Genomic DNA, 21904 nt, shown 5'->3' with positions numbered 1-21904 from the left:
AGGGTTTGCTCTGAAAAGCTACTGTTTGCAGGGAAAAGCCAAAAACAATTTGATGGTTTAAGCAATCTTATCGACATCTAAAGTAAAGGAGAGAAAGCAGTAGATTAATAGGTAAAATACCATTTTTCGGGCTTGATCTTGACTAAAATCTTTAAACACATGCTCTGGCTGTAAAAGTATATTGGACATGCACAAATGACAGAACAAACCAAAGATTACAAATGTTATGTTAAAAAGCATAAATCAAAGAAAATACATGTAAATAGACACCTCGTAAGAGTACATGCATCTAAAATAGTGGAGGTTGAGTTGTGAATAAAAGAATATCACATTTTCCATAATAATTCGTTCAGGGGAACACCAAAATTAACAAAAAAATTGTGACATGCTTGTGAAAGACCAACAAGGTGATAGATGTGATGTGTTCATGTCCTTGAAACTCCTTGCCTTCCAATATTGAAAGTATGAATTCCACATTTCCACATATGCAAAGGATAAATTCATACCTTTTCAAACTTGAATTTTGAGGAAACATCTACAACTTATGAAACAGAAAGACAAATTGTTATATTGAGAAAGAATCTTGAGCAAAGTGCTTGCTTTATGGAGACACAAAGACAACTTCACAAATCTCTCTACCACTTTCACCATGGTAAGGATCATGTTTCTGCTAAGGAATGATGATATAACGAAAGCTATCTTGTTGACTACAAGCTGCAAAAGGCAATTGTACTTTGCAAACTATGTGCAATAAGCTAATCCACTAGCATTCTACTTTTTCCTATTTTATCTTTGTAACATCTTTTCTACCAATTTTCTTTATCCCAGTTTCACATGCCTTATAATGCTATCTTTGTGCACCTAAGTTATTTACCCTATTTACCCAATAGATTTGCCTATGATTGCTTTTTTGTATCATTGACATCAACAAGTTAAATTGAGTTTCTAACTCAATCGTTTTCTATTTGTTTTCTTTCATTTCACTTTCATTTCAGCTTGTTTTACTTCTAGTTCACATTTTTTTAGCTTGCTTGGCTTCAAGTTCATGTATGTAACCAACTTGTCTAGCTTCCACTTCATGTTTTTTCTCATTTTGGTTGGCATCTACTTCATCTACCTTATTACATATATGCTCTACCTCTCCATGCAAAATCACATTCTGTGTCATTAGTTCTGTTCGAATAGGAACTGCACTAAAAAACTAACGGTTTGACTCCCGTTTCATAAGTACAAATTCATCTGTATTTTATGGTCCCATTACTTGTCAAAGAACATAAATTAGAGATGGGTCATCTTTGTCACCTTCTGGTAGTTGAGACATCATTGGGTAATCTTGTTCATAATGATGACCTATATGACTTACAATTGCTTCACAAGTTGATGGATTATGATAGTCTCTTTTTCTACTTATCTGTTTCATAATGAAAACTTCAACGTGTGACGGATCTCATGCGTCCTCTAGAATTTGGATAAAACAAATAATTAATAACAAATATTTAATTAAACAATAACACCTAAGATAAAATTTGGTTGTTGAGATTACATTTTTGGCTTGAAATGGAGCAAAACGTTTTTGTGCCAGTAGTGTGAGGAAACTTTCACTTTGCATGGTTGGCTCTATTTTTTTTACTTTGCTCCTACAACAAAATCAAAATTCAATACCTGATGAAGTTAAAACCAAACCCAAATTGAATTGTCATACTCAAATTATGCAACAAAAAGAGAGAGATACAGAGAAAGAGAAGGAAATATTATACAAAAGCATCTACATAGACCTATGATCTTATACTTTTAAAGTGTCAAATCAAGCACCTCCATTGATATTCAGGGATTGTGACCTTGCAATGTTGCATACAATTATCCAAAGTTTTATATATTCTATAAAATTTCTCAATTTACGCCTCCAACTTCTCCATAAAGTTTGGTATTCTTTCATTACTTATGTATTTGTAACACCAGAGCCTTCATACTTTTCCTACAACACTATAATGGAAATATATCATTACTAATAGAAAAACATCTTGTATTAAACATCAACAATGAAAAAAACAGAACATTTTCTTTCCAAGACATGATGCCACACATTATCCTTGCATATATTAGGTAATTATTTCCATTTATTGTAAGTAAATGGTGTGACTCGAGGATTTCATGCCAATGCACTGATAATTGTGCTCAATTTCTGAGCCTTTTCACCTATTGGTGGACTATGCTTGTTAACCTCTACTTTGAACTTTTGTAAACCTAACCTCATAGCATCTAAAGAACGAGGAAGGCATATGGAGGTTGTTGACCTAAAATTACACTAGATGGGTCCGAAATGAAAAACAAGTAAAGATGAAAATGGCTATAAATAGTAGTAATTCATACTTGTACTACATATGTGAGGATGAATATACTACAATTTTGGCCATTGTTTTGTTGCGAAGAATCAATCCTGTATACAAATCACCATGATAGCATGTTAATCCCCAACTCATTGTCTAAGAATCTCCTCATGTGTACCAAGTCAACATGTATACTTTGGTGCATGTTCGTCGAATTGTAATAGAACATAAAATTATTTGAAACTTGAAGTATATACAATAGTATTCAAACATTGCACTCTTCTCAAAAGGTAGAGAATGATCTATGGAATGTGAAGTAATACAATGTTATATTGAACAAATGCGAAGTTTAGGTGTTATATTGGTCAATCATTTGAACACAGACAACTTCAAATTATGTGAAGATGTTGATGCTATGATGACTCATCCATTTAGCCCATGGAAAACCTTAGAGCCAAATGATGACTTGCGAACTGCACTCTGTACAATATGATAAGTGACTAGATATTTGTGAATCAACTAGCTATCATGCAGACTAATCAACATCCTCGATAAAATACAAACTCACAAGCTCCATACCATGATGAATATACTGAATATGCAATGCATATAATTCTTTGATGATTATTGCATCAACACTGCTAGTACAACTTGTAAAAAGATTTAAGTTGTTGTAATTGAATAAACCAATTAGTCTGAAAAGTAGTAATTGAGGATGAACATTTACGAGATTGCATACAAAATTATGGATCCATTTGTTCATACTCTTCTCATTTACAATTTGCTTTATTTGATCTCCCAACAAATTCTAATCCTACCTTTTCTGTTTCAACTTAATGAGAGTTCACATTGCAATCAAACTAGTAAAAGATCCAACCTCATACTTCCATAATGGAGATGAATATTAAACATTCACTATGACATTAATTAAAAATGGCGTTAAATGCAACATTGTGAAATTTTAAACTATCTTTGAGTTGTTTGTAAATCTGTAGTAGATGATTGCCAAACAAATGATTTGCTGATGTACTATGTGGACATACTAATCGAGACAAGCTTGCCTTCTCTGGTGCATTAAATGGTTGAGAGCAAGTGGTTGTACATATGATCAAGAAATGGAAAGTATCATAGAAAACATTATGGTATCAGTCAGATGTATGGATTGACCTTGTCAAGCAAGTCTCATCACCTAGTTTGGCCATCCCTGTTTGTATGTTTATTTGCATGTCTATCCCTACACCCACCATTTCATTTTTGTCAGAGATTATAATGAAAACATTTATCTTGGGCCATATTGTACACTCTATTCTTAGAAGTGACCCAAACACCAGATCCATTCACCAATCATGGGTTGAACACAAAAACTTCAATTCAAGCATGTCATTTTTTGTTCTTTTCCATGCAATGTAAAGGCAGTTGAGGTCCCCTCCTCAAGCTTATTTTTTCAATAAAAGTCGATTTTCCTCTCATGTTCAAGTCTTTTTATATTTTTTCATCTAATGTATAGCCTCTTGTCCCTATTCATGCATTTCTTTTCACTTACCTTCATATTGTGGCACCTTTTATAAAAGGAGCAACACAATCTGTAAAAAAAAAAAATGATGACAAAATGTTTTTCAAGCATACTTTCAAATCTAACAGTAATCACAAGTCGTCACATTGAACTGATATGCAAAGTTTACAAGTATTGTGAGTTTTTCATAAACCTTAAGTTTTTAAGCATTTACTACAAGGTTATCAAATGTCACATTATGGTGTATACAAGTTCTTCAAAATTTACACAAGCATTTCAAATTTTGCACTTTGATGCACATGTGCTTTCAAATACTTCATTTATGTGCACACATACTTTCCAATTCCACATCATACAAGTTTTTCCAATTTTGCACTTAGGCGCACAGACGCTATACAATTTCACATTTCACAAGTTTTTTCAATTTCGCACAAAGGTGCACACATGATTTCTAATTTCACATTTCACAAGTTTTTCTAATTTTGTACTAAAGTGCACACATGCTTGCTAATTCCACAAGTTTCTTCAATTTGGCACTTTTGTGTGCACATACTTTCTAATTCCACATTTCACATAGGATTTTGCAATTTGACATACACATGATTTCAAATTTCACAGTTTAGGTTTCTTCAATTTCACATCTCGGTGCACACAGGTTTTTCTAATTTTGCATCTTGGTGCACATAGGTTTTTCCAATTTTGCATATCGGTGCACATAGCTTTTTCAATTTTGCAATTCAAGGCATACAAGTTTTCAAGTTCACATTTCAAAACTTGGTCCCCACATGTTTTTCTATTTTGGCACTTCAGTGCACACATGTTTTTCAATTTTACACTTCAGTGCATATTTTCCAAGTTCACATTTTGCATCTCAAGTGCACACAAGTTTTTCTAATTTTGCATCTCAGTGCACACATGCTTTTTAATTTTGCTCTTTAATACATACAAGTTTTGCAAACTGAAGTTTCAATACCCACAAGTTTTCTAAATACATATTTTTAGGTTTGCGCATCAATGTACAAAAGTTTTCCATTCAAGCAAAAGTGCACAAAACTTTTCAATTTTGGGCCTTGGTGCACTTAAATTTTCACAAGTTCCCAAAGTTTCGTGCTTTTGCACTTGATTTCACACTTCGGGGCACCCAAATTTCTAAAGTTTCAAAATAATTTTATGCTTCGACATAATATTTCTCTGCTCCAATGCACCATTTTCTTGCTTTGATGAAGCAAGTTTTATAAGTATGGATATATGATTTAATGCTTTGGAGCCCCCAAGTAAATTTGCATTAGCATAAGATTTTGCACTTCATTGTATACAAGCAAATGTACTAGTTTACACAAGTTTCCAAACTCCCATGTTTCGATAGATTTTGCACTATGGTGCCCCTAAGTAAATGTGCTTTGGTATAAGATTTCACGTTTCAGTGCCCCCAAGTAAATATATTAGTGCATAAATTTCATGCTTTTGAGCATGCATGTCCTCTGTTTTGGTGTATGATTTTTGCTTCAGTGTACACAAACAAATGCACATTGGTATGACTTTTCATGCTTCTGTAAGTTAACATGCCCTTGCATAATATTTTACACTTCAATGCATACAAGCAAATGTACTAGTGTACATAAGTTTCCAAATTTTTGTATACTGGTATAACATTTTGCGCTTTTGTGCACCCAAGAAAACATATTTTAGCATAACGTTTCACACTTTAGTGCACTCAATTAAACGTATAATTGTGTAAAATTTTCTGCTTTGATACACACATAATTGTGTATAATTGGACATTTGCATTGTTCAATGCATGTAGGCTTCAAGTCTTTAAAGCACCTACAAGCACAAAAACATACAACCACTTGTATTTGTACAAGACCCAAGAGCATACAAGCACTCACACATTTGTAAAGACCCAAAATTATACAAGCACTCATACATTCTTATGAGACCCAAAAGCATACAGTTACTTGTACGTTCGTGCAAGAACTACAAGCATACAAGTACTCATATTTGTACAAGACCAATAGGCACTTGTATTCATATGAGAATCACATGCATACAAGAACTTGTACATTCATACGAGGCCCACAAGCATACAAGCACTCACATTTTAATGTGAAATTTTGCACTATGGTGCATATTTTTATACTTTGGTTCATATTCTAGTGCTTTAATGCAAACAAGCATTTCAAGTATGCAAGTTTGATAAACATTCATTACAAGTTATTATATTGTATCTTGCAAGTAGTTAATGGGTTCAACTTCTTAAAAGGACAAGTAAATTTCAGCCAATGATTTGATGATGTTGAATGACGAAAATTTTGACATGACCATGTGTTAAGCCAGTAAGAGTGCTTGAAGAAAAAAAAGAGAACCAAAGTCTACGAAACGTCACTGGTTTTAACCCCTAATAAAACAAGGGCTTACCAAGAATCTGAGAAAGAAAGATGATGAGAAAGAAAGTTTAACATGATGGTCCTTGGAGGAATCTGAAAAGGAGACAAAGTTGGCATTAGTAGTGATGACCCTAGGGGTTGATGTGGGAGTTCGGTAGGGAAAAACTGCTTCATAAAAGACAACAAGTCGAGATATGTATACCCATCCAGTGGGAGGATAAAGACATCTATACCCCTTATGATGGTTGCTATATCCAACAAACACACATGGCAGAGACTTAGGTTGAAACTTGTGATCTACATAACCCCGAAGATAAGGATAACATCTAGATCCAAAAGCACGAAGACACGAATAATCCGATTGTTTTTTAAACAAAACCTTGTATGGACTTTGCATATGTAAAACCTGTGAAGGAAGCTGATTGATGAGCCATACAGCAATAGAAAATGCTTCGACCCAATACTGAGCTGGAAGGTTGCTATGAGATAACATAGTAAGACCCAATTCTGTGATTGATCTATGTTTGCGCTCCACCACTCCATTTTGCTCGGGCGTTTTTGGGCAGGATTTTTTATGTTTGATGCCATTTTCTTTTAAGTAGTCTAGGAGGGCCGTACTATTACACTCCCCTCCTTCATCACTTTGAAAAATTTTTAGCTTGGCATCAAACTGAGTTTGGATCATTTTGTGAAACTCACGGAATTTGGCGAAAAAATCAGATTTTCGTTTTAGAGGATATATCCAAGAGTATCTAGAAAATTGATCCACAAATAAGGCATAAAATTTGATATTCTGACACGAAGGAACAGGAGCAGGTCCCCATAAATCACAATGAACTTTAGCAAATAAAGAGTCACAATCATCATCAACAGAAATAAATGGAATGCATGTCTTCCCCATCTGCCAAGTAGCACAAATAAAAGATTCAGACGGATTATTTGTCATAGCAATCAACTTATTTTTAGCCATAAAATCTAATATTTTATGATGTGGATGGCCAAGTCATCCATGCCAAACTTCAAAGGGAGCTGATCGGAACCTTGTTGAGAAGAACATAGTCTTTGGTTTTGTCTTGAACGCATATAAGTCGCCTTCTCTAGTTCCCATTGCAATCACCTCCTTGGTCTTCTTGTCCTTAATAGAAAAGCAATTTGAAGAGAATTCAAACACATAGGGCATAGAAGATGTAAGTTGGCTGACAAAAATAAGATTCTTCTTAACATCGGGTACAACAAGAACATTGTCTAGAGGTATCGTGCGATTGCCCACATGATATCAGTAGTACCAATATGTGTAATATCAAGATGTTGACCATTTCCTACCATAATTTTTTTTAGTTCCATCATAGGGAATGCAACTCTTAAGTTTACCTGGATCATCAGTCACATGAGAACTTGCTCCGGTATCGGCAAACCAGTCTTGATCAATTGGATCAGAGACTTTCATAGTAGCGAAGGCTTGGGGCATATCATGAGACTGATATGCATGATCAAATCTATGATAACATTTGAAGGCACTGTGATTATTTAATCCACAAATCTGACATGGTACCTTGGATTTGGTGGACTCTCCATTAGTCGGCCCTTGCATATTTCGAGTTTGAGTTGCCGGATTGAACCCACGTCCCTTAGAATTGAATCGAGTATTGGTATTGTAGTTCTGCCAGTTGTTGTTGTAGCATTTTTTGTTGTTCTGGCTGTTAGACTGTTGTGTGAAAAAAGCCATTTGACTATTAAGTCTAGTCTCTCCTGCATGTGGATCTTTCATTGTTTCATGTCCTTGGAATAAGGATACGGCATCGAGGTAGGATGGTACCGGCGGCTTGAGGATGGAAGTCATAAATGACACGTATACTGGTCCAAGTCCATTGACTAGCTAGAAAACCTTGTCGTCATCTGTCATAGGCTTTCTTATTACAGCAACTTCATCACATATGGCCTTGAACCCTGTGACATATTCAGTGACAGATTTGCTTTGTTTGCGAAAGAGTTGTAATTTTCTTGTCAACATAATTTCTCTATCTTTTGATGCTCGAGCGAAAGCTCCTGTCAGTGTTTTCCATACCTGTGCAGCGGTATCATGTCCCATCACTAGGCCTAGGACTTCTTCCGTGAAGGAACCAGTTATCCATCCCCATAAAAGACAATGTGATTTTTTCCAAGCAGAAAAATCAAGATTCGGTCGTCTCACAACTTCACCATTTTTGGTAGTTTCTATGGTAGAAGCTGGTTGGGGAATCGACCCATCGATGAATCCAAACAAATCTTGACTCTCTATAAGTCCAAGAATTTGTGTTTTCCACAGCAAGAAATTCTTGTGTGACAGCTTGATAGAAACAAAACTAGCCACATTCACGGTGGAGGGATAGGGGTACTTAGCTGTAGAATTTGTTACAGATGTTGACATGTTGAAAACCTGCGACACTTGTAAATTTTGCATCTCTTCATAGAATCGTCCAAAAAATCTACAACTTTGTCCAAAAATACTAGACACTTGCCTGAATCCAACGCCGCCTAGCTCAACCTAAGAATCATCTCCAGTCAAAAACGCACCCCAGAGAAAGTCACACCTGGAAGACTCTTTTTGAAGAGGGTGCGCGGGGCTCCTCCTTCGACAGCAGTTGTGGCACTTGTAAACCATCGGCATCTCGCAATTTGCTGGTAATAGCTTTTATGGCTCTGATACCATGAGAAAGAAAGATGATGAGAAAGAAAGTTTAATGTGGTTCGGAATAATCCTACTCCACGATCTCAGTCCTTGAATTTTTTCTCAATGGACTGGTTCCCTTAAATATGGGGTTTATATACATTTTACAAATGAATTTGAATTCAATGCACATTCCATTTTCTGTGCTTCTTTCCATCTACAATTTTGATTCTTGAAATCTCTCTCTTGTTGAAACCGACGGATCTTCTTTCCATTGTCATCATCTTTATCTCTTGCACCTACTGATGTGGGAACATTATGGGCTAGAGAGATGAATGGTTTCTCTTGTGCGTGAGACATGAAGGGCGTCAATTTCTCTTGTGCATGAGCTGGTGCCCTTTCGTGCATTATCAGAATCAACCAGAGAACAAAAGAACAATTTTTTTAGATGAATTTGATAACAGTTGATGAAAGTTTTGTGCTTGCAAGAAAGTGCTTACAAGAGACAAGAGGTATAAACAAAGAAATTTTATCAAATTGTACAAACATTTCACATGCACTCACATTCATGTGAGATTTTTGTGCTTCAATGCACACAAGCATATGAGCATGCAAGAAAATGCAAACCAATGCATGAATTTTCCAAGCATATTTCACAAGCACTCAGGTACATATTTTGAGATTTCTATGCTTCAATGCCCACAATCATGCAAGCATATGCAATCATTTTACCCTTTGCCTTGATATTTTAAATTCCAAGAACAAAGGTTATTTCCATATCAAACAGGTACTCTTTACACCACCGTTGAATACCTAGAACCAGATCACCTAGGTCATTGAAGCTGAAAATTTCCATTTTGCCCTTGCATCATAGTCATCATGACTTCTAAAGTCAAAATTTTCACCGAAATCCTAAGAATGGCCTAAAATTTAAGCAGTTAGGTGATTTCACAACTACACATGAACTATGCTCATGTTTATCAATCATAAATCAATATTCCCTTATTTCAGTTTAATTTCACTCAGCCTAGCTTGAGGTCAATTCAGCTTAATGTGCTCTCTCTTTTGTTTTTAGGGGTTTCAGCAAAATTTGAGTTAATATCATGTTTATCATGAATAAATCAATATTCTTTAGTTCAATTTGAGTTCATTCACTGTAATTTGAGTTCAATTAAATTTTGAGTGCTTTCCCACTCTTGTTTTCAGGGGTTTAAGCTGAATTTGACATCACCCTGATAGAGTGAGTTGAAACCGAGTTATATCATATTTATCATGTATAAAACAATATTAATGTCATGCTCATTTGAGTGGAATTAGCTCAACTTTTTCGATCTTTGAACATATACTCACAGGTAAGCAGCTTATCCAAGCACTCCCAGCTCCACTTGTGAAAATTCTAACAAGAAATTAGATTTTTATTGCCCCCTCGATTTCTCTTTATAACATGCATGGCTTGGTATAAATTTATTTTTGATTTTTAGAGCATTTCCAAGAGGAATTTTCAAGCAAGATTTTAACCAAAGTTGAATTAGGAGGAGGCCCATAGGCTGGTTTAGTCAAACTCCAAAATATACACAGGGGTAAGACGGTTGTTTCTTTTTTGACTCATATTCTTCTACACAAACATAGAGCGTAGGTACAAATACCTTGATTTATGACTTTCTTTGATTCCTAAACTTTAGTTCAAATTAATCCCCTTACTTGAACATGTTTCAGCCCAAAAGCACACACGGGAGTTTTGGTCATTTTGTCATCATGAATGTATTTTTCATGAAACTAGTAGGCTCGAGCCCTAATTCAACCCACTCCAATTTCTCATTATATCAAAGTTTTTCAAAAATAGCACACAAGCTGAGGGAGTAAACATGCACCCAACCGACATCTGAACCCAGTTTTCAAAACTAAACCTCCCCTTGGTCCAGTGCTTGTTATGCTACTAGAATCCACCTAGCCCAAGTCAAGGCAGGTCCAAGTTTCAACCATTTTAGATTTCAATTCCTTGATCCAGATTTCATTTCCAAGTCCAATTTTTATATCTCGATTCCATATCCGAGTCCTACATCTAGGAACTCATTTCATATACCAAAATCCATTTTTCACCAATTTCATATCTCTGATATCAAATGATGATCTAGATCTCATTATCATATCTCGATCCATCTTCTAGAGTTTTCTTTAGATATGAATTTGGATCTAGATCCTTGTATCAAAACCATATCTAAGATCCACATGTGAGTTTATTGCACATGATATTAAAAAATTGAATCATGGTTTTCTCACTCCATGCTTAATGTCAATTCACATGAGAGGTCTTGAAACATGCAAAATTCATTGTTGAGCACTTTGACGTAGATCAAATCAAAATCAAAATCCGATGTAGCTGAAATGAACTTTTTTTTTGTTTCATATCAATGTTTAAACTAGGGTTTTAATGTGCGTTTTCTTTAATTTGTATTCTCGCATCGTTTGTTCTCTACGCTTAATGTCAATCTATATCTTTTATCAAGAATCAATCAGCACTTCACTGTGCATCTGTGGCTTTTCACATAATTGAATTCAGAGTCAGTATGAGATAACAAAGAATAAATTTTAAACTAAAACACAATTAATCATATGATATGTGTTTTTGAGAGGGGAGAGAAGCTTTAACAGTAAGGAGGACAAAGTAGGCCCCCTTATAAGGACCAAATTGTAAAGGTGTAACAAAAATATTTTTTTCGTAAATCACATAATTTCCCTTAGGATTATGAAAAAACCCTCAATCAAAAAGGGAGGCAGCCCCATGGTACCACAATTCTATCCTTGCATTGACATTGCACTACTTTTCATCATCTTTCACATATTGGTGGGTTGTGAATACAAGTTATGAGCAGCAAGCAATATATATGTGTCAAATTGTCTAGTAGTGAGTCAGCAGCATATATGAAAAATTGTACAATAGCAATATCTGACCGATTGATGTCAATGATTCGGGGATACTATCCCATTTTCGACGTGAGCTCAGATCCATGTCATTGGATTCATAAATGAAAATGGATTTAAGTGAATCAGACTTGGGGTTGGCATATGGTTTAGGCGACAGAATTGGGATCTAAATATGAGAGTACTAGATAATGAACTGGCCTTTGAATTATGCGAAACCGATCTGAATTAGTTCCAGAAATTCAAATACAAATACCAATCTGAGTCTGAGATGGAGTGACAAAGATATGACCCATGAGTTGGATCCAGTAAGATATCCAAGACCATTTCTGTCACCCTCTCTTCATGTTAAACAAGTAAATCAAGTCAGAGAAGTAGTTCCCTTGTTTGTAGATTGTTGGAGTCTTTTGAAATAGTGAACAGTGGTAACATGAAATTGAATGTCTCCAACAAGGTCAATAGCCCCATAGGTAAGGCTACCTTCTCAATCCCAAGAATGCACAATATATACATAACTAGCTTCTCAATCAAATGAACACAACACACAAGTGCCCCTTTATGGCAAGTAGTGTAGGCAGTTAACTGCAGTAAAAAATCAACAGTATCAATAAACATAGGCTGGAAAAGCATCTTATTGAGGCAATGCCACATGGAATTAAGGTAGCAACAGTTTACTATAATTTAGTTAGAAATGTAGATATCTCATCACTCCATAACATTGTCAGAGAAAACACATTTTATTCAAAAAAAAAAACACGTGTAAAATGTGAAAAACAAGTCAGCCGTATAAAACATGAAAAGCATAAAATACGGGCATAATATGGATATAAAACACATTTTTTTAGAAAAATGCCAAAAAAATAAAAATGGGTATAATACACGTTTTTCTCACTTTTTTTTTGTATTTTATTAATTTTTATTTTTTTTATAATTTTCAGGTTTTATTAAATGTTTTAAATTTTTCTAAAAATTCACCGAGATTTTTCTGAGATATACAACTTTGTCGTATTATGCCCTAGAAATTCCTTACCGTAAAATATCCGTATACTTTTTTTGTGACAATGGTATAGACAACGTTTGGAAGAGGATAAAATCTTATGTTTCCTTGGTGGACTTCGTATAGAATTTGAGAGTGTTAGAAGTCAAATACTCATGGCAAATCAATTACTAAACATCAGTCAAGGCTGTCAAACCATACAAAGAGAGATTGCTGGCCGAAAAATTACTGGATAAGAAAAGTGAGGCTGCTGAAGACACAAGCGAAAAGATAGACCCGTTCCGAGCCACTGCTAACAATCCCAGACATGATATCAAAGGCGGTGGAAATGTTACCATCATGCAGAGAGGAAGAAATTGTTTCAAATGTTCATATTGCAAAAAAATTGGACACACTAGAGAAAAATGTTGGGAGTTAAATTGGAAGCTGTCATCAAAGGAGAAGCCACTCTCGTCAAACTGCCCCAACACAACCAACTTCATCACCTGTGAAAAGCTGGAAAAAGTCTTTCAGCATTTTTCTAAGACAAATCTGGATTTTACTCAGCCTATTGGAAATTCATCTGAAGGTGTGCAACATGCTCTCATTGCTTGTTCAAAAAATCTAGGATAGATTAGTGACTCTGAGGCCACCGAGCACATGGCTGGTGATCCCTCTAAACTAGTTGATTTAAATCTTGAAAAAAATCGGCATGTGTTCACGGTTGATGACATACCCAATGCTGAAGAAGGCATTCGAGAATCTTGTTTCTTCAAATCAAATAAAAGATCTTGTGTGCTCTATATTCTAAACTTTATCTGAATCTTATATCTGTAAGTAAGATAACTAAAGCTTATAACTGGTTAGCTATTTTTTGTCCAAAGAATTTGATTTTTCAGGGCAAGGAGTCGAGGAAGGAGATTGATAGAGGGTATGAGCACAACGGTCTATATGCCTTAGACAACATTAAGGTTGGTTTTCTTGCTCAAGCAGAAAAGACATTTGAATACAAATTTGTGGCACTCTCAGCTTGGTCATATTTTAGATAGGTTGCTGAAAATCCTTGTTCCAAACGTCAAACCTGATGGGCATTCTTGTGATGCATGTGAAATCTCAAAATCAACTAGATTACATTTTTAAAACTCTAGTGAAAGGTCTACTAAAATTTTTGATTTAATTCACATGTTTGGGCCCAGCCCCAAGAGTCTCATTCTAGATATAGATACTATGTTTCTTTTATTGATGATAAAATTTGCATGACTTGACTTTATTTTCTCAAAAATAAGAGTGATGTTGCCAAAAAATTTAAAGAATATTATGAGCTTGTATGCACGCAATATGGGGCCAAAATAAAAAAAATTAAGGTTGGATTTTGGTCGGGCACTAAATTTCTCCATTATGGCTCATTATATTCCACACCATGCAGTTTGTTGGTATTCAGCAATCTTGGTTCTGATCAGCAGCGTGGACATACTGATTGGCGACGATTGTTTGTTAGTTCAGGGTACTCCAGCATTCAATACTGATCTTGATGGCTCAATCTTCTCACAACTTCTAAAATCTTTGGAGTTATTTCCAACATCATGGATCTGATCTTAGGCCGTTCTGTATAATGTTTCGTTCGCTCAAGACAACCACAAATCAAGAAGCATTTTATAAATCTATTACCAATATATTGGCCAGATACAGTAACAGTAACATATTGTTACTAGTGCCAAATTAACACTCTTGTTGAGCTGATCACAAACTCGATCAAGTGTAAAGCGTTATAAATAACCACCGCTTTTTTTTTTTCTTTTCTTTGAAAGTAACTTAATATTTCATTAAACTAGTGCATGCACACGCGACTTTGATTGTGAGTGTGCATGTACCTTAATATTTTGTTTGATTATTTTCTATACAATGTTTTTTACATTTTATTTTTATAATGTGACTTTTTCAGTATTTTCGATTATTCATAACGGATTCCACTGAGTGGTGAATCCCTTGATCCAGTAGTACCAAATGGGCATCCTCACAAACTTAGTTTACAGAGCTATTTTTATGACAGACCAATATCCGCCGATACGGAGAACACTCTAGCAAGCCATCGTGGCCGTTGGCTCAAAAAGACGTTTTGTTTCAAAGGGCGGTTCCCGTTGAGCGGTGTGGTGCACTAAGAAATACAAAAAGGAAGGGAAGACAAAAGGATGGAGAAACTGAGCAAGTGATGAATCTGATGATGTCAACGGTCCCCCTTACGTGGATGGAATTCCTACCAATAATGCCACACTTTAACATATTGTCAGATTTATAGTTGGTAAACTCAGGAATCGGACTCTGATCAGCAGCTAATCGGGTAAGCGGATTGAGTCGGTGAATGGGCGGGATCAAGGACTACAGGTGGACTATCGACTTGCAATTGAGTTACCATACTCTAGCTCTTTCTTTCTTTCTAATTTGGAAAACTAGCTCTCACTTTCTTTCCAATTTTTTTCCAAATGATCTAATTAATTATTTAATGCTTAAAGACTTGGTGAAATCATTAAAACATAAAAAAACAAAAACAAAAAGTTTGTTCTCTCCGGTGTTGAAAGGTCACAAATGGCTTGGCCAACCACCTTCAGGTCATCAGAAAGATAGAGAAGTGATATCAAGGACCAAGCTGGTTGGGGGTTTTTCGGTTGGGGGGTTGCCGAAAAAGCAAAAACCCCTAACAAATGGTCCACCTTTCATCAAATACCAAGGACCAAGCTGGTTTGGGGTTTTGTGTGTATAATACAGTGGGAGGGAGAGTTGACAAAATAAAGAGACCGAGTTATAATTTATAAATTTGGGCATATAGTTGAAAACAAAAAGTTAAAATTTCTAAAATTGATAAAAGTAATAATTGTTATCACGCTTGTACAATTAAAGGTCTCACTTTTCTTGGGTCATAAATGCGACTTAGAAATTGATTTTTCATGTTTTTATTTATATTTTCATAATTTTGCATATCCTTTCATATAGTTACATTTAGGAAAGTGGAATAAAAAACATTAATTATGTGTGTAGGTGTCTGTTACAAATGTCAACCACTTGTGCCGTACAAATGTCAATCACTTGTGCCGTTGGGTTGGTCTCCGGGGGCTTACATGAAGGAAACTAAGCTCCCTAATAAAGTTAGCAATTTCTTTGTCCGGTGTTAGAGCAATCAATTTTATCAAACAAAATAAAAAATAAAGTAAATTTATAAAACGCCATAACAAGTGTTATTGATGTTTTGTACAAGAGAGCATTTGGTAACAAAAACATTGCATTATTTGGAGCATACTGTTCCACAAATCTATCCTAATCTTTAGTATACATCCATGAAATACTATATTCCTGTCAACACAATATCTTTACAATCACCAATATTTTTACAATCACCGAGGGCCTCCTAAGGAAGCTGAAAACAAATACATAGAAAACATAAGATGACTAAAAAGCTTATATATCACTCTGAGTTGTATTTGATAATAAAGGAATTGCAACAAGTAATGAGATGAAGTTCCTAATTTGCAATAGCGGAGTCACATACATGTAGGCTCATGTCTGCAGTTGCCCACACAGGCCTGCAAAAATGGGTTTATTACATATTAGTGTCTCACAAAATTTTTCTATGTAGTGAGAGGTCTAAGATCATCGGAAGGAAAATTGGATGATGAGTTATCACACCAGGTCATGTGAGACGAACTCAGATATTGGGTCGCCCGGGGAAAAGTGTATAGGCCTATGCATATGCTAATGCCCGAGGAATTCTTGGCTGAGGGACACTTCTTAAACCATTAAAATAACTAGTAAAATGATTGAAGGGCACAAATATATAAATAACAAATGATTAAGAGACGCTAATATACAAACAAACAAATGGTTATAAACACTCAAAATGCAAATAAGTAAATTGTCTGAAACTATATAAGCAAGTGCCCACATAAGGCCACAAGTGCACCTGCGGATGATACACATTAGTTGAAGGGCCCCATTGGTTGAGTTTCCGGAGACATGGCTAATTAAACCCAAAATATGTAAATATCAAAAAAAAAATAGGGTTCACCAATATGTAATAAGAGATTTATATTGGATTGCCTGCACATATCCCCATGTGCTCATTCTATCAACGCAAGTCCTTATTGAATTCACAATTTAAAGGCAAGTGGGCACTAGGGTACGACTGAACCATAAATGTTGGAGGAACGACTATACCGCCTACGCTCAATGTGTAGGTCGGCCGTTCTAAATAAAGAATGTCATTTCTAAAAATGAAATTGGATGGACTAAAAGCTAGTTGATATTCACATGAAAACGACCTCACAATTAGTACTCCCGTCCTGGAAGGCCTATGACTAGTTAGGTGCTGTTATGAAGACAACTGAGATCATACACATATATTAGGAATACTGTATTCTTGCTTTAGAAAACACAGTCTTGTAATGAGTGTTGCTTGTATATCCAATAATCATGTGTTGGGCATAGTGATGTACACAATGTTTTTTAGAATAAAAATATTGTATTTTTGAAATGTGTGTTCTAATTAGAGCATAATATGTTATGTTTAATGAACACGTTGTTGTTGTTCCTAGAGGTCATTTGATAACAGTAACAAATTATTACTGTCTCCAGGCAAAGAAAATTGTGGCAGATTCATAACGGTTTATTGCTTTAACCAAACAGCCCCCTATGAGATGGCGTCTATAACTCCTGTGGTCTTTTAAGTCTAATCATGTTGCTAATGGAGAAAGCTAGAGTAGGTCTAAGGAAGTGCCGATAAAGTTGAATTAGATAATTGAAGGACCCTGCTAGTCGGATCGTGACAAGGCGATCTCCACACTTCTTCCATTGAAAATAAGAGCTAATGAATCATTAATTAAGCAAGTGATTAGAAAAGAATCTTCTATTCATGAAGTTTTTTTTTGCTAAAGTATGGCATGATCCAGACGAAGTTGAAAACGAAGCGCTTCTACTGCCACACAATTAAAAAGTTTGGTATATCTTGTGAAGAAAAGCATGAAAAAAAGAAAGGAACAAGGAAGATGAAAGGGCGAGAAGAGATATTTCATTTCATATATATGATGGGGTATTTATACAAATTTACAGGTATGTATAGATTCCAAAATCTTGAGATTGGGAGATCACAATCCTCTGATTTACAATAATAAAAGGAAAAATTATTATTTCTTTCGTGAAATTTAATTTGCTGATTTTCCTCTCTAATATTCAGGAAAGATTTTCTTGATTTTATCTTACTTGAAAATCAGCATCGCTGATTTTTCTTTCTAATACTCCCTCTCAAGTTGGTGTGTGCAAATATGAAACACCTAACTTGGTTTTGGTATTAGACAGTAAATGGAAATGAGGTGTTATGTGAGCTCCAATATCAATAACCCAAGGAAAATGAGTGTTGTGTGGTTGTTTACCTATTATATTTGTAGCAACCGGTAAAGTATCAACATTAAAACAAACAAGATGCTAATTGGAACAAGTTGAACCAAGAGTATCACCATGGTGAAATATCAGCAAATAAAAATACCAGCGAAGTACCAGCAGCTGGGAGAATTATGTAGCGGATATTGCCGGCACTTTGATCCAAAAAGGTGAGTCGGTCAGACTCATTATGAAATCCAAAAAGGTGAGTCGGTCAGACTCATTAGGACTCATTTGGTCCATATAAAGCCAACACTTTGAGGCGTAAACGTCCAGAGTTCGAGAGGATTCCGACTGCCGGAAGGTTGACTCGTGGAAGGCTAAAGTACTGTACCTGTGGTCGTCTTCAAAGAAGCACCACCACCTGGCCGAGCTGTTTTTGATCTTCTCCTCGCGAAAATTAGTAAGGACACGGAGCATCAGATCCAAATCCAAACTCGGAGAAAATCTCGATCCACCTGTCGAGCGTCCCCTTCCGGGACTCCTCCGACCCAGTGTCGGCGTCTGCGAAGGAGAAGCGGCCGAGCGCGTCTTCGTCAGGGTCGACCGCAACCCTCTCCCCTCCCGTTCTCTCCTGGATGCAGACGATGACGGTGAGCCCAATCCGGACCTCGAACCCGCGGACGATTCAATTTCGCCGACGCGGATGATGACGAAGACGAAGTTGACGTTGGAGGGGAATTGGGGAATTCTGCTGGGGAAACTCGGCAATCCGGTGCGACCGTCGGGTAAAACCGGAGTCTTACTGAGGAGCGTCTTCTCTGAAACAGAGGTCAGAGATCTGAGCGAGAGAGGACGGAAACTGCTGAAGACCTCCCGATCTGCACGGCAGTCCGAGTGAGCGAAAAACCTTCACAGGTTCAGGCTTGAGGGAAATCAGAAGGGGACCGAAGAGTGGTGCTTCTCGGTTTTCGAAGAGAGATTGGCGTCCACCCAGGTAAGCCTCTGCTTCTTCCTGAAGTGCTGAGCGATTTCACAGACAAGGCGCTGGAACGGAAGCTTCCGGAAGAAGAGGATGAACGAAACCAAGAGAAATGAGCGAGACCGCCCGAGACCTCCCGATTCTGGAGCGGCAGAGGCGCCGAGAGCGGGTGATTCGGAAAGGAAGTCGCGAAGCGTCACAGGAAGGTCCTTCGGGTTAACATTCAGGGCATTACGAAGCCGGCCATCCGGAGGCTCGCCTGCAGAGAGAGGCGAAACCGAAGAGAGAGCGGGCGATTTCTGGCCCTCCGACGGTGATTCCCCTTCTTCCTCTGTTCTGGAAGAAGGCTGAGGGAAAGGGAAATGAAGAATGGCCAATTCCCACCAAGTTTTGAGGATGAATCTAGCTGTCGACGACAGAAATAGACCTGCAATGGAAGATCGGAGAGTAGAAGAACAAATGGGCGACCTCCCGATCTCAACAACTCTCTCTGTGTCTTTCTCGCACTACTGATCAAGAATACTGATCAAGAAATGGAGAAGACAAACAAGGTAAGCGATGCTCTGATACCATGTGAGCCAGAAGTTAATAGGTATTTATACACGTATGTATAGATCTCAAAAATCTTGCAATTGGAAGATCACAATTCTTTGATTTACAACAATAAAAGGAAAGATTATTATTTCTTTCCTGAAATTTAATTTGCTGATTTTCCTTTCTGATATTCAAGAAAAATTAAAATCAGCATGGCTGATTTTTCTTTCGAATATATCTCTCTGGTCTTTGTTCACATTCCTGCACGAGCAGTTGATCTTTTAACTCTTAGCTACCTAGGGTTGCGAAACATGTGCAGCCTGTTAATTGCATGGAAGAAGCCGGAATTCGTGGAATGGATGCTCGAAGATGAAGGATGAAGCAATTATGCTTGGGGTTGCGGACAGATCGGATACGATACTACGGAAAAATGCATGAGAGGTTGGATGTTAATCAAAGTTGACAAAAATCCTCCAATCACATCCAGGGCTACTTGCAACTCAAAGTTGCAGAATTGGACCATGGTCAGGTTTGAAATCGTAGTAAATATGGCGCATAAATATAAGCCAGATGTCTCTGTGGAATTATATTGCCCCAAAATGTGATATTCAAATAATAATAGTACTTGAGCAAAGTTTTTAATGGTTAATTTTTCTCTGTTAAATTAAAAAAAAGAAAAAGAAAAAGAGTAGGACTTGTATGTTTAACTTTGGCGCACATAGATATACATAAGTAAAATTATGTATTGCTAATACAATATAATTCATGTCTAACGATCTAAGTTCTTTTCACACCCAATCCGGTGGTGTAGAATCGTCTGGCATGGTTGAAGGCCATCCTACTACATATTTGAAGGTTTATGACAAAGAAAAAGGAAACTTTTTCTTGAGCTAGCTTACCATATCCGTTGCATTTTCTACCATTGTTTTTGGGTCATTAGAAGAATCTTGATATACAACAAATTTTGGTGATTCAAAAGCCGATATCTACAGAACAACACTACAAATTACATCCAAAGGGTTGGATTTGTGAAAAATTAAAGCAAAATAAGAATGAAAAAAGAGCCATGTAAACAAATCCATATATGCAAATTAAAGCAAATTAAGAAAGAAAAAAGAGCCATGTAAACAAATCCATATATGCAAATGTACTTTTACGTGCAATGTAGTCGGATTTTTTTTTTTTTTTTTTGTAAATCCAATCCTGCAAACTAAAGTGATTTTAAAGTGTCTCTTTAGTGGAAGACAATACTGACCAGATATAAGCGCATTCATTGTGACTCATTTGTCACGATAGCAAATTTAATTGCCTACGAGGTGCCTAAAAAGACAGTACAAAAAGTCATGGTGGATTCAACTCTATAATATGCAGATCTAAGTCTAATGACAAATATAATGCATATACGTTATTATTGTTGTCATCATGGTGTCAGCATGATAAGATTGAACGTTCACAGAAAACACCGAACTTAAGGCTTAGAAAGTCGAAGCGATGTCAAAAAGCAAGGTCCCGCGTAAAATTAGTATCAGACAAAACATGCTGATCAACAAACTCGAGAGGTCCGATGGATCTACAAATGTATCTGCCCGGCTTTGATGAGAACATACATTTCATTTCACAATCGGGTTAGATTCGGTATCGGCCAGCAGGACCCAAACCGGTTCCAATTCAATCCATCACTGCTCGCATCAAAACGATGTCTTTTACCTTGGTCCTCGCTTTCATCAAAACACTCATCAGTGAAGTCCAACCCTTACCGATGGTTAATAGTTTAACGTCAACCAAGGTTGGATATGCACTGATGCAAAACGTCAATACATTAAGTGGCAGCATACAGGGCATTTACTGACACATTCTTCATGCCAGCAAAATTTCTTTCTGATGTCCTAGCTGAACGTCACTAAATTTTCTTCTACCTAGCCGCTGCTCACCCATCAGACTGCTGCCTGTGGCTGTTCTGGCTCTCTGCCCTGCCATTGCCTGTAGCTATTTTTCTGTAGTGTTTGGATCTGTAATATACTTTGGGCTTGGATTAATAGCTTCCAAGTTTGGGCTTGGCATATGTTCGTAATTGGGTCAGTTAGTTTGTGGGTGTGGATTCCGCTTTGGGTATGGGTGACAGTTTGAATAGAGGTCCTGATTTTCGGTTTAGTTAAGTGTGGAGATAGTTTTGGTTCAGGTTTGAATTTGGGGTTGGACAATCATTGCAGTTCAGGCGTAATTGTATATATGGGCATGGTTTATGTGAATTT

Source organism: Nymphaea colorata, chromosome 3 (genome assembly GCF_008831285.2).
Source record: "Nymphaea colorata isolate Beijing-Zhang1983 chromosome 3, ASM883128v2, whole genome shotgun sequence".
NCBI lineage: Eukaryota > Viridiplantae > Streptophyta > Magnoliopsida > Nymphaeales > Nymphaeaceae > Nymphaea > Nymphaea colorata.
Note: the sequence above shows the minus strand (reverse complement) of the source record.